Here is a 12,056-nt window from a genome sequence, read left to right on the forward strand (position 1 = left end):
ATGTACTGTAAGCTTTGGGCCAGACACCGCCTGCTCAGAATTTTTCCGGTGGTGCAGGCATGTGGGTTGGGGCGCCCCGAGGAGCGATTTGCCCCGTGACCCCAGCCGGATCTCAGGGCTCCATAAATGAGCTTCTTTTCCATTTTCTTATTAGTAAATCTCCATTTCTGACGAACTCTTTAGCCACGTCTAATTCTTTGCTAACAACTTTCCCTGCGTAAGGATGAGCTTTTGAAAAGGAACCGGGAAGAAGGCACCAACTTCAGCCTCGTCCCCTGGCCCCTCCACTCGGAAGGTGCCCGCTCCCAGCGGAGGCGCTCGGCCGGGGGGGCCGGCGCGAGAGGAGGCTCGGCCGGCAGCGGCGGGGGATGGAACGCACATCTGGAAGGGGGCGAGGGGCGGCCGCGCGCATGCGCCCCGGCCCACTCCCCTGTGGCGGGGTCCCGCCGAGGCGAAGCGCGGCGGAGGGCGGGGCTCCCCGCCGAGGGCGGCCGCGCGCTCCGCTGCACCGTGTCCCGGCGGGTGAGTGCGCCAGCAGGGGGCGCCCCTGCCTGGGGCTGGGGTCTTGCCCCGGCCTGGAGGGTTTGGGGGGCACGGTGGGTGGCCTCTTGCCCCTGGTGCTGCCCCAGCCTGGCATCTGCCCCCTGCACCTGGGGGGGGGGGAATTTGGGGTTGTGCCCTTTTGTTGTGAGGATGGGTGGCTGTGGTGTGGCGGGGTGCTGGACGGATTGGCATCCACTGATTGATTTCTGTATTAGGAGGGGATCGATGTCCGGCTGCCATGCTTAAGGGGGAAGGAAAAAGATCACGGAGATGTTAAATGCCTAAGACTTGGCCGGACTGTTTGGGGGGTGGGAGGCAGAGCTAGAAAAGAGCCCGCGGGCGACTCGGCTCGTCACGGCTGTCCAGGGTTTTTCACTTCTCCAGAACGTAAAGAGAAAACCCTTTGCGCCGAATGCTGTCGCATGCTGTGGAGGGAAGGGGGCCGTGCCGGGTGGCTCTGAAACGGTGGCAGCGTTGGAAACATCATTGCCGTGTACTTCCGCTGGTTCATATCTGTGTTTCTCAGGAACGCTTTACCCTTTGTCCAGGCGAAACACGGGCCCACAGAGCCTTGCTTCTCCGCGTCCAGTGGCAGCGTTTTATCTTCTTTTGTCCTCTTCGGTACAACGCAGTCTGATGTCTCGTCTCATCAAGTCTAATTCCTTCCTCCCTAGGAATCGTTGAACTGTGTGAGTAAATTTTAGCAGCGATTCTGTGCCGTTTCTGTCTTACCTCTTTCTGGATAGAAAGCCAACCCTGATTTTCGGTCTGTGAAATTTAGGATTTAAAGTGTTCTGCAGTTTCAGTGACAGCCTGTCAAGATTGGGGCTAAAAGGGAGGCTGTCACCGTGTGTCTAGTAAAATCGATCCCGTCAGAACAATTTATTGATCATTCTTTTGTAGAGTGGAGTTCAAAAAGCTGCAACAGATTCACTGTTTTGAACCTTGTTCTTCAGAAACTTGTTTCTAAACAATACTTACGAAGTAACCATAGCTGATGACTGCAGGCCAGTTCCAAGATTGCATTAGTTTTTCTAGTTCGAAAACTTTCCAGAGTGAACCAGTGACCTGACCCTTTTTAGCTGTTGTAGTTGTAACTTGATCTTTTGAATTGTCAACATGAGAAAAGTTTTTACTATATTAATTCTCTGGTTTATTAAAACAAGCTGTTAGAGACTTTCAAACATTTGGAAGTCGAGGGAACAATTTAAAATAGATCTAGGGGCAGATTTTTAAAAGACACAAAAGTCAGTGTGGTTCTTGGCACTCTTCAGAAAGTTATGTGCCCAACTGCTCTGTGCCTTGGAAACATCTTTCTTTTGGATTTTAAATGATGCAAAAGCTTGCTTTTTGAATAGGAAGATAAGATTGCATGAAATACTGAAATGTACAAAAATTAAATGTATTTAGTCCTAACTCAAAACATGCAGACCAGTCTCTAATTTAGTTTACAGTTTAGTTTATGAAATGTCTTTCATTATCAGAACTCTTTACTGAGAACTAAAGTAAATCACGATTTCGTTTTCTTTAGAACTTGTAATATTATGGTTAGTATGGGGTGTGGGTTTTTTTATTTCCTGGGCAGCATTAAATGCTGATGAAACTAGCACGTGCATGTGTGTGCATATATATATACATAATTGCCTGGTTCTGTTGAGCAAAGCTATATTTCTCTAACCCAATCAATACTTGAAATATTCTTTTGAAACTGAATAGGATATTAGCCATCATTGGCGATGAAGTCTGGTTATAGCAACATCAGATTATGAGCATACACACTTTTCTGAGCATCTCTGAACCAATTTGTTACGCAGTTTTTAGTAGACCGCACTTTATTCATGTACATGTCGGTTTTTTGGCTTTAAGGGGTAATATGCATTATAGTGGTTGTGCAAGACCTTCATAAAGTTCTTACGGCCTCAACGTTAGAATTTCTTTTTCTTTATTTCATGGGGGATTCTAGTTTGAGAAATCTCCTTATTTCAAGACATACCAAGGGATCTATAATTTCCATCTAAAACCCAGTAAATGGATTTTTTTAGTACATTTTCATGAAAAGATGTTATTTCTAAAAGCACTTCTATGCCATCTTCCAGTAGAGCATGCTTGTATTTGGTACAAATACAAATCCCAGTGTGAAGACCTGATGTCATGACAGGTTGGTTCCACATTAAAAACACTACCTACATCATCAAAACAGGATTGAAAATTAACTATTGTAAATATTCTTATACATTTCTGTAAAGCTTAAAATGTTGATAGGCTGAAAGAAGGAAGTTTCCAACCTGCGCCTAGCTCAAGAAGGACTGGCTGACTTCTGTATCCAGCAACAAAAAAAGTGGATGCACCTTTCTATTCTAAGGTCCTTGTCTGACAAACTGATATAGTTACTTAGTCTGTCTTGGCCTGGGTGACGCTAATGTGACATTTGTTCTGACTTCTGTAAAGCTTTAATGGAGCAGTTTCACAGGGAAGTTGTAAAAAGTTTTAGTTTTGTGGGCAATATTGCTCATATAGGGCTTGTGGGGATTTTGGATCACCAGCTTTTTCTCCCCCCAATTACACTTTTATTTGCTGTCACTATGAAAGTATTTGTTTATTTGTCCCTATTGCAATTCTAAAATAGCATTGATATAAGCATGTTGTTGCCTGTTTTAATACATTTTGAAACATTAGTTTAATCTAAACTGGCAACTGGTTTTGCTTGAGCAGATCAAAATTGTTTAAAGCCATTTGTGGCCAGAGGAGTTGCAAAGCATCTTAGCACTCTCCTGAGATGAGTGCTCAATAGCTCTGAACTCCATCCAGCTTTCTCTTTCTGTTCTGACAACAGCTTTTGTCTTGCCATCAAACAGGTCAAAGGAGTGTAACTGCGTACCTCTGTCCATTGATCAGGGTAACAGCAGAACTGAAGCAAGAGATATATAGGCACTGTTGTCTCAGTTTTCTCCTGTGGTTTCTTCAGTGCCATGCAATGCCAATCTCAAAACAGTAGACAGAACTCAACCCCATATAGCCAATGCTGTTAACCTCAGTTGGGTCAGGATTTCACCCCTGAGGTGTAAATTTTAGCTTGTCTGTCAGTTTAAGAAAGAATAAGATGTATTAATTTGATTATTGTGGCATCTTTAGTGAAGTGATCAAATCTTCTTTATATGGGGAGACACAAGCCAGGAATGCCAAGGAAACTGTGTAAACACCACTTCCTAGAAAAACAGTGATGCTGTTTTCATGACTATAATTATTTGGAAGTAGGAGATGGTACCATACAGGCTGGATTAAAATATAGTATGTACAGGTCACTGGTAAATTTTTTAACTATTTTGGAGATAAGAACTGATCCCCATGGAACTCCAGTAGAAACACAGCCACTTCCTCACGATTCCCCAGTTACAGTTACATTTTGAGACTTGCCTGCAAGTCTTGTCTTAATCTATTTAACATGTCCGTGCTTATTATGTGTGACTTCTTAATTCTAAATTCTAGACTGCAAAGTTGTTGATATCACATAAAAAGGCCTTACAGAAGTTGAAGTCTGTTACATCATTATCTGTATCAACCTCCTAAAAAGGATTATGTATCACATTAATTTAAAAAGGATGGACAATCTTCCTTTAGGAATGACTTCTTAAGAGACAAGGATGATTCTTGAGAGACAAGCCACTATTTTATTAATGTACTTCTCAGACATAGGAGTCCCAGGTTTTATTTGCAGTTTATCTGGTAAATTAGGAAATGGGAAAAAATATTTGAAAGGCACTTGTTTAGTTCTTTGAAAGAGCTCAAAAACACTCTTTCCACAGTTCTCTGGGCAATATATTGTAGGAGAGAGTAAAGGATTTTTCCACCAATATTTTTTCTCTGCTGAATCTCACTGAATCAGTTGTGTGCTTCAGTTTAAATGATCTGGAAGCCCAGATTTTCATTATTCAGTTCATTTGAATTGTAAATAAAAGACCATTGTGTCAGGTCAGGACTGCAGAAGCAGCTCCTTCCTTCTGTGAAGAAATAGATGAAAGGAGACTCTTTCAAAGCAGAAGTTGTTTGCAAGCAGAACAGGAAATAATTAACTTAGTATTGCTTATGCCCTCATGGGGAAAAATGAATCTGAATGTATTGTATCAAGCTGCATTTGTAACTGAAGAGGAAAGTATTGAAATGTTTTCTGAATACCTTATAAGTTGCCTCCTTCCTTTTCTTGATTGCTTGTGTTAAGCTGAAAGTCCTCTTACAACAACCCTAAAAAAAATCGTGCATGTAAATTCAGATATACAAAGGACGAGAAAGAAATGTGTGTGACTCTTATGGTGCTCTGATGGCAGATTTAGCTTGTGGGTGGGGAGGGGAAATGAACCAATACAGATTATTCTGCGTCTGACTAACATGCAGGCTGGTCAGCACCAACTAGTTCAGCCCTCACTAGTCAGTGGTGGTTATATATTAAAAAGGCAATTTTGATGGCATAGATTGTAAAACAAGGTAAAATACTTTGAATGGAGTGATTCACATTAGCTGTGTCAAAGAGACCTGCTCTTCAGGAGTGAGGACACAGCTGCGTAGAATCTCTCACAGCTGGAGTTCATCGGGTCCCTGTCTGTACTTGAGGGGAAAGAAAACAAGGTAAGGAAATTGTAGCACTCAGAACAAAGTTTCAGGTGCTATTCACATGGCACACTGGCTGTACGCTGGGACTGATCACAGTGCTGATGTTCTTTTAGCCAATTACACTAAGTAGGAATACATCTTAAAAGGTGTTAAAAAAATACACCTACTGGTTAAGATAAGATTTACTTTTTGACATCTTTTAAAGTTGTGAATGGCTTTGATCTTTTACAGGTTGTTCGGAATTGAATGTCATACATAGGGTCTTGGTCCAACAGTGAATTTTTTCTCATAAGTTTTGAAAAATGGATTTAGTTTTGATTGAAGTGAAACCATCCCCAAATTGGCAACCATGTTCAGCACAATTTTGTTACTTTTAGAAGCAGTTCTATTCAGGAGTTAGTTTCTGTTGTCCTTTGAGTAGTTTGTTAAGCAAAGCTTGCTGAGTTTCAAACCAGTCCAGCTTGTTCAAAACTTCTAAGGAAAAAGTCATTCTTAAAGATAATGCATCCTTTTAAAACCAATTTTATACACAATCCTTTTTTACGAGGTTGATACAGATAATGATTCAATAGACTTTAATACACAAAGGCTTAAAAGCTTTAATGCTCTAAGGCTTTTTATGTGATATCACACAACTTTGCAATTAAGAAGCTAGAATTAAGTCATACATAATAACCACAGACGTGTTAAATAGATTAAGATAAGGCTTACAGACAGGTCTCAAAATGTAACTGTAAATGGGGAATCATGATGAAGTGGCTGTGTTTTTAGTGGAGATCCACAAGGATCAGTTCTTGTCTCAAAATTAGTTAACAATTTTACCAGTGATTTGGAAGAAAACATAAAATTATTACTGATAAGTTGCAGGTGACATAAAGATTGGTAAATTATGAAGAGGAACAGGTCAGTAATGCAGAGTGATCGGATTTGCTTACTAAGCTTATCTCAAACACATAGTATGTGCTTTGTACATAGCATGGCCAAGTGTAAAAGCTTTATACACCTAAAAACAAAGAATTCAGGTCATACCAACACAGTGGGAGCTCTGGCCTGGGACAGTGAGTTGGAAAAAATCTTGGGAAACACGTTGCTGTAAAATGATGTCTCCCCAGCCACTGTAGGGCACCCCCTCCCCTGACGGTTGAGTGTATTATAGCACAGTGTCCTTTATACCCCTTGCCATCAGTTATTCTGGCTTTGAAGTCATCTATCTAGTCTGTTGGTTTTAGCCCTGTAGGGTTGCCTTTTACAATCTGGCCACTTGTTTCTAAGCCTTTCCACAGGAATTCATGCCTTTCCTGTGGCTTCCCACCAGTTCTTCTTTGCGGCTTTTTTTCTGGCCTCTCTTTAGAGCGGGAACTCCACGTGATTCTCCTGGACCACGTTCTGCCTTACTGTCTTGTATACTTTCTGAGGTTTCTCCCTCCACCTGGCTACTCCCCAGGTTATATCAGAGGAGATTACCGTAGCTCTCCCTCCCTGCAGTTTTAGGAGTGGTGGGGGTGGTTTACACCCATCACAGGTGGATATTCATTTGGATATGAACTCCTAGTTCAACAGTGTGGCCAAATTTGCTAGTGATATCGTGGATCTATAATCAAGAGAAAGTGATTTTTTATCTCTGTTTGGCTCTGGTGTTTCCAGTGTCCACAGTTCTAGAATGGTGTTGAAAAGACAGTTCAGAGAAGATCTCTGTAAATGCTGAAAATATTGTAATGTGTTTCTTATAGTGAGGGATGCCAGGATCTCAGCCTGTTTATCTAAAAAAAAGTTAAACAGACTTAGTCACTCAGTACTTTCATAGGAAACAAAAATATGATTGCAAGGGGTGGCGGAATGTGGAATAAAGGTTTGTCTTAGTCATATAACCCATTATTCTGTGAACAGTAGCACAAATTCAGACGATACTAAAATGTACTAAATCAATTAATTAAAGGGATAATAGTAGCAATACTAGAGAAGGGAATGGTTGGATTTTCCTGCTTTCCATGCTCTACTGGAAGAATCTGTGGAAGTGAGTAGTATTCTCAGATTGGAGACAGGGTATTCATTCCCTTTCTTTCCATAACATTTTCACATTTACCTTCGATGCTATCATTAAATAGCGAGTGCTTCTGATATTTTTTTTAGATAAATTGTGTCTGTATGGACACAACTTTCGTGGAAGTTTCCCAAATCTATACGATGTGTTAATTTATATTTTTAACATTCCTGCCATCATTACACACATTCTAGTTTTAACAGTTGCTGAACTGTTGGAAAATATATCTCCCTGTTTGTGTTACACATGAAGAATATTCCCTGGGTTACAGACGCTCCTTTGGGAATTTGTAGCTTGACCACAACAGCATTCGCTGCTTGAGTGTGACAGCATTGCATCCTCATTAAATGGAAATGATCCTATTTGTTACATGGCGTGAATGGACTCATTATCACAAAACCAAGTACTTTCTAGAGCACTCCAGCTGGTCCTTCCTGTTCTTGTGATCAATGAGCATGGAATTTCACTCTAACATACTGATACCACAATACAAAATGCTACATTTCTTTTCCTGTCAGCTAAGGTTATGATTCTGGGGCAGGGGTGTTTGTTTAATATTGTTCTGGCTTATATTCTGTTTCTGAAAAAAATGTTTTTAATGTACACTTAAAGTATATATTTACTTGCCAATATTTATGGTAAATTCAGTAAAGACAGCCACTGAATGTATTAAATTTCTGTTATATTTTATGCAGAGTTAATTGTTAAAAACTGCTTTGAAACAAAGGCCATAGTATTATAGGAGTGCCGCTTTTGTTTACTAAGCTACTTCTATAATACATGTGAGTAGCTAAAAATCTGTTTGCAGTACTCAGGCTTCTGGTTATCTGTGGTCTTTCCAAATGGCTGGGATTCATTAAATGATTTTTTTTTTGTTTTCCAAAGTGAAGAATAACAGCAAAGGAACATAGATTCTATATTAGTAAAATTGCCATACTATCAAGAAAGGACAGTGGTATTTTAATGAAGACATATTCCTGAGAATAAAAATATCAGAAGCAGACATAAGAGTGTGATTTAAATTTAAGCACTTGTCCTACAGCAATAATATTACAATATTATTGTAATATTTACCTTTTCATGGCAGCAAAAATACCACCTGCATTTTACCTGCTGCAAATATATATTGCTTAGTTTAAGACTGATACTGAAATACATTGCACTATTAGTTAGCATTTATTTTTAAAGCAGAATGATGATTTTTAAATTGAAGACCTCAGCGGCTTATGTGACAAAATAAGTTAGAAGATGTTTTAAAGCTATAAATAAAAAAGATATATTTAGAGTAATGAATAGTATATTTATGGTCAATGTTGTAATAAGGGAAATGCAATGGAAAATTTGAGTCATGCACTGATACATGAGGCATTTTCCTATGGAGTCATTGGACTAAAAAATGTCTTATATGCTTAAACTTGAACAGATGCTTCAAAACATACACACACTCTCTCTCTCTCTCTCTCTCTCTCTCTCTCTCTTCCAATGCAGATCTAACATTGGCAGTTCTAGTCACACCATCATGATTTACTTGTGAGCACTTTCATTTTAAATCCCTTTGTTCAGGAATAGTAGTCCACCTCCAGTGCCTCATTTCATCTTGGTATTTAAGTACATGACTAATTTTAAGCATTGAATAGTCCAGTTAATGTCAATGGGATTGTTCACAAGCTTGTGGTTGGGCATGTACTTAAATAACTTACTGAACTGGATTCTAAATTTCCACCAAAAGTAATTGAGCTAAGTCCTGCTCTTCTTTTTTTTAAAGAAAATCTCATGGATATCAGCAGCTGTTTTGCTTAAAAGAAATGGGATCAGCTCTCAGCTATCACAGAAATTAGTTCCACCTTTTTGGTTACACATTTATGAGGAAACAGAATTATTAGTGTAGTTGTCTGGACCTCAAGGGGTGGTCAAAACAGCTGTACTGATAGCATAGATGGGAATGCTGGAGGAAACTGTCTTCAGCACTGTTGCACAATTGAGACTAGATTATATTAAGTCAGATGTGCGCAATTTTCCTTGGGTAGATGGTGCCTTGTAAATGGTAACCTCCAAATAACCAGTGCTTCCTTTTAACATGATCCTGTTAGGAAGGTTTCTTGTTCAGAGTGAATGGGGTGGGAAATGTGGCAGACACCCAGGTCTGATTTTGCATTAAACATGTCTACCTGTGTCTCAGTCAGAAAATATTTTTGGGCAAAATCAGTCCTGGTACCCTTCCAGAATACTGGAAGTTGCACATGTAGCTTAATGCAGTGGCCCTTTGTGGGCCTGTGTTCCATCAGATAGTAAGGATGTACATGCACATGTTTATCACTAACACTCACTAGTCTAGAGTAACAGATTTTTTTTCCCTCTGTTTTCACATTCTCGTTTGAAATGTTTATTTTTGTAAAGCAGGTGAAAGAATACTGGGGTCCAAACTTAACCTAATCTTGGCCAGGCTTGGAAATAACGGGATTTATCTAAGTATTGCTTAACTCTGAAATTTAGTTGTCTGGTAACAGATAATATGATTGTCACCATTTTAAATGTTATGTTTAAATAGCCCAAATGAGATAAGAAATAAGTGGTGTTCTGGACTGTATGAATGTGAGGTCGATCTTGTGTAGGCAAACTGCTAATCTGATTTGGCCAGCATTTTACAGTCCCATTTCTAATGACTGCCCAGTTTGTTTGTGTGGAGACTGAAGTTCAATAATAGGTTTTGGCTTCCTTGCAGTCTTCCTAAACAGTAATTTATTCCTATGTTACATTTCAAATAGAGCGTGTATAACACAAACAGAAGCATCATTAGTGACTCGTTAGACTGTATCAGAACACAACTCGCCCACCAAAAATCTTGAAAGCATGGTAATGAGAAATTAGGGGGAATGTAAAAGTGCCAATAAAGGCATGCTACCTTGCTTGTAGTGCTATTGATAACATACTTCACAGAGTACTTGCTTCCCTTGTCAATTGATACAAAAAAGCAATATAAACTTCAGTTTGCTGCCACAGTCCACATATCATTGAAAGGTTAATATGCTTTAAAACTGCTGGTAGTTTTAGGTAATAATAATGGACTCGTAAACTCAGTAGTCGGTAGGGGTAAAATTTAAACTTCTGCTACCTTAGCTCCCAGCTAAGTATAGCTGCCCCACTATGTTAAAGGTGGTGATTTTTCTTCTCATCCTCTAGATACAAGGGTTGGTTGTAGGAGGGGTCAGAAAATGAACAAATCATAAAGTAGACAAACATTACCCATATAAAAATATTGGCACATGAGAACCATGTGCTGGGAAGTCTGGTATTGCAGATGGATTGCAAAAAAAATAGGTGAGATGCTCCCCTAAAACTTCAAGGAAGTGTTAATTTTGGAATACTTTTTCTCTCTATATCAAACCATTTTCAGCTCCTATTAAACTGAAGTTAGTGTCTCAAACTTGATTGTACTGCAGTAGTCATCCTTACCTTGATATATTTCCTTTTTGCCTAATGTAGCAAGGAGCACAAATGATTTAGCAGGACCAAATATTCAGCCTCTCCTGTTTTTCATATGCGTGCACAAGCAACATGAAGTAGCAGAAGGAATGGAAAGTATGCTTGCCCAGGCTGCAGTTTTGCTGTTCTCTTCTTGTTCCCATAAATTACTTGTACCCTGTATTTAATGTTGGACAGAGAACCTATAGTTAAGCACTTGCTGGGTTAGTCTACATGAGACAATTTACTGCGCAGTAGACTAATCTACTCTGTAGTAAAGCATCACTGTGTAACCATGTGCAGGAGCTACTGCGTAGTAGATTAGTCTACCGTACAGTTTTCTACTACTTGTACATACAGGTAGTAGATTTACTATGCAGTAGCTACTGTGCAGTAGCACAGTTACATAGATGACCGGGAGCAAATTGCTCCTGGTCAGCCCGGGCAGCAGGGTGCAAGAGAATGATCCCTTCCCTCAGGACCTGCCTGCTGCCAGGACTGGAGCCAGCTCCAATCGCAGGCAGTATCCCAGCCCCCAGCTCGGATCTCAGAGCCAGGGGAAGAGTAGAGCTGCCTGCTGCAGGGGCAAGGGGACATTGTCCCTGCCCTCCATGATTGGATCCAGCCCTGGCAGCAAGCATCTCCTGGAGGCAGGGGGGCAATGTCCCAGCTGCTGAATGGCCAGTGGACATTGTCCTGGCCTGGTTCTGCAATCAGAGCACAGGTTGGGCAGCAGGCAGCTGCCTGGGCAGGGGCAGGGGTAGGAGGCAGCTGCTCTGGAGGTGGGACAGCTCCCCTGATCCTGCAGAGCCTAGGCCTGACACAGGTGCCCCCTGCCAGCCTGGGACTGGCACCCGGAGAAGCCTAGAGTTCCCCCTGACTGCCATATAATAGCAGAGCATGGCAGGAGCATCTCTTCCCTGAACTGCTCCCATCAGGAACAGATTTGCTCCCGATAGACATATGTGTAGACATGCACTCAGGGAAAGCTTATTGCACAGTATTTTACTGTACAGTAAGCTTTCTGAGTATTAACTGCATGTGTAGATGTGCCCTCTCTGTATACAGTACTGTATTGGGCTCAATTGGCACACATGTTGGTTACAGTATAGATTTTAGAAAACTACAAATGGCCAGGTCAGGCAGTATAATCCTCTCTTACCCATATGCATAGATGTCCCCAGTCTATACATTTTTTGATAAGTTACACTAATGTACATGTAGCCATTTCCTCAGTTGCTTCCTCTACCAGAACATAAGAACTACCATTTAATGGGTCAGACCATAGGTCCCTTTTTCCCAGTCTCTGGTTTCCTGCACCTCATCTGCTCACATGTCCAGTATGAGTTCCTCTGGGCAGGTCTGGATTTGTTTGAGGACCAGTGAGCACTGTCCAGTGTGCTCT

At 40.8% G+C, this 12,056-nt stretch overlaps 1 protein-coding gene across 8 annotated transcripts in view; it reads left to right on the plus strand.

The window, feature by feature from the left end:
• Window positions 1-402: 402 nt before the first annotated feature.
• GJC1 (gap junction protein gamma 1) overlaps window positions 403-12,056 on the plus strand; it is a 34,374-nt gene continuing 22,720 nt past the window's right edge. For 6 of the 8 annotated variants that reach the window (XM_090044332.1, XM_090044325.1, XM_090044323.1 and 3 more), the window contains exons 1-2: window positions 404-522; window positions 1,092-1,232. The gene's annotated coding sequence lies outside the window, so the exon portion shown is untranslated. Of the gene's footprint in view, window positions 523-1,069; window positions 1,233-12,056 lie in introns of all 8 variants that reach the window. The other 2 variants (XM_090044324.1, XM_090044329.1) reach the window with 2 other exon arrangements.

Source organism: Crocodylus siamensis, chromosome 4 (assembly GCF_052110815.1).
Source record: "Crocodylus siamensis isolate JL-2025a chromosome 4, ASM5211081v1, whole genome shotgun sequence".
In the NCBI taxonomy this organism is placed as follows: Eukaryota; Metazoa; Chordata; order Crocodylia; family Crocodylidae; genus Crocodylus; species Crocodylus siamensis.